The sequence below is a fragment of the Vicia villosa genome, linkage group LG5, assembly GCF_029867415.1.
Source record: "Vicia villosa cultivar HV-30 ecotype Madison, WI linkage group LG5, Vvil1.0, whole genome shotgun sequence".
In the NCBI taxonomy this organism is placed as follows: domain Eukaryota; kingdom Viridiplantae; phylum Streptophyta; class Magnoliopsida; order Fabales; family Fabaceae; genus Vicia; species Vicia villosa.
Genome location: NC_081184.1, coordinates 35,241,706 through 35,244,286, shown reverse-complemented (window position 1 = coordinate 35,244,286; position 2,581 = coordinate 35,241,706).

Genomic DNA, 2,581 nt, shown 5'->3' with positions numbered 1-2,581 from the left:
CTAGTTGAAAGTTTCTTCAAGACCTTTAAGGAAATGGGTGAAAAAGATCCATGAACTTTGAAGAAAATGAGATTTTAAGTGAAATTTTCAAAAGATACCAACTTTGAAGCTCCATATCTCTTAAATGGTTGATCTTTTGGAAAATCATTTTATGTGACAAAGTTGTTTATTGGATCAAAATCTACAACTTTCATGTTGGAAGTTTTTTTCAGTTTGTAGGTGAAATTTTGAGTTATTCCCTTCCAAAGTTTGGAAAAAACCATTGAAAAACACTTAGAAAATTTTTCTAAGTATAAAAGTCAAACTTTGACTTTTTTATTCTTGATTGATTTTCTTGATTTTTCTTGATCAAATGACTTCATATATCATATATTGATGATTTAAAACTTCAAAAGTCATGGTTGACCAAAATTCCCCAAAAGTCAATGGTGATCTTGTACAGTTGACTTTTTCAGACGAATCGCGTTTCTGGAGATTTCAAATGAACCAGGCTATCCTCACCAAATGAGTGGTATGAATGGATCACATTGAGTTATTGGAGGACCTTGAGCCATGGTTTAAGTTGTGGCACCATGTTCTGATTAAAAAGTCAGTGGTTCAAGTGAATTAGGTCAAAACCCTAATTGTCGACCTGATGGAATTGATGATTGTGGGTCTTGAATTGAGATGTAATTTCCATTGGATTTTGTCATAGGGATTATTTGAAGATGATTGAAACCTTTGATTGACTTCCTGGGGATTTTTAGGGTTTCCCAAATGTGATCCCTGATTTTAGTCCCTGATAGTTTAAAACCCTAATCTGATGATTTGAAATTTCACTGTTGATCAATCCTTGTGTAGGAGATGTCTTGAGTCAACAGATTAGGTCAAAATGATGCACTTGGGGTCTTAAGGCCATGTCTCAAGTCATTAGGTCAAATTCTGAGCAAAAGTCAGGAGTAAGCTATCTTCAGTCAAAACCCTAATCTGGTTGGTTCAAAGTCTCTGAGCTTGTTGAAATGGATCTTTGAGGACCAAATGTTGATTGTTGATGAAGATGTTTCATTTGGGATGAAGGGAGAACAAAACCCTAATTGATTGTTACTTGCACTGATGAGTAATTTCTTGATTAAACCCTGCTGAGCACAAGTAGCAAACACAAGCTATGCAATTTGTTAGAGATGCAAATGATGCATATGTAATGATATGAGGTGGTATCTTAGGTCAAAAATTGGAGTATGACAGATGCCCCTATTTAAGTTTCTTCAACCTGAGACATGAAGATTGAAAATCTTCGTTTTGATAGGGTGGAAGAGACTTAAATATCAGAAGACGCAAATTTTGGACCTAAGATACCAAAATTGCGAATGATGCAAGGATATCTTTACCGAGGGGATATCAAGAACTGACTCCTCTAGGGACAAGAGATCGGGAAGGATGTCTCAATCCGTTTTTAGGAAGAGAATCCGTTTTTCTTTTTGGGAAAGCAAGTGTATGATTCACCGGGGAATGATAGCTTTGTAAGAAAAGCTTACCTATCGACATTACCGACTATCAGCACAGGGATAGACTTGTTAATAACGCGAAGGTGAAAGGTATGAAACTGTATTACCGACTATCAGCATTGTGATAGACTTGACATGGTAAAAAGAGTTTCAAAGGTTCGGTTAATATTACCGACTATCAGCATGGTGATAGACATGTTAAATAATATAACCAGAACAAAAGGTTACCGACTATCAGCCTCGTGATAGTGGTTCTGAAGACAAGATCAATTATCAGCTGAGTGATAAAATGATCCTGGAGACTTTGCTAGGGGAATTACTAGTTATTCAGCCTTGTGAACAGTAATAAGGCCCTGATTGTCAAATGGTCTTCATGATTGATTTCCTAGAGAGGAAAATCTTTTGAAAGAGAAATAAGCCGCTCAGACGATGAGGCTATGCTTATTGTCTGTTTTTTTTTCCGACTCTGTTTGGGGAATCGGAATTTGAATCTCTGGTAAAGACAGGGTTCTATCCATGAATGAACTGGAAAGAAATGGTCAAACAAGACTTTGTACCCATGAGGAATGAACTCAACTGGGGATTTTCTCCTTTGTTTTGAGAGGAGAAGACTGAAGCAACCTTCTTCCACGAGGAATGATCTCAGTGGGGAACTGGAGAAAGAAGATGTTCTTTTTGCTTATGGGTGACAATCTATTGGAGAGATGACACGCTCATACCTGTTTCTTTTTTTTTCTCTCTCTTTTTTTTTTGGGATAGATATATCCTAAACAAGTGATTTCGAATCAAACATTGAAAAATGCAAGAATGCATAAATGATGCAAATATGTATGAATGATGAATGTCATGAATGTTGCATGCATGCTAACGAATTTGACAGACAAAGAAGTGTATACTGGAGATGGACCGACGTCGCAATACAACCAGATACTTGGCAAGTGTTCCTCAGCACGGTGTAGATAACACAGGTGATGAATGGTACTGCATGCTTTAAACTTCTCTGGGGAAGATGAGCATCTTTTCTTATTGAGATGGAAGAACCTTTTCACTGGAGATGGAAAATCTTCGTCACTGGGGATAAAAGATCCTCTTCACTG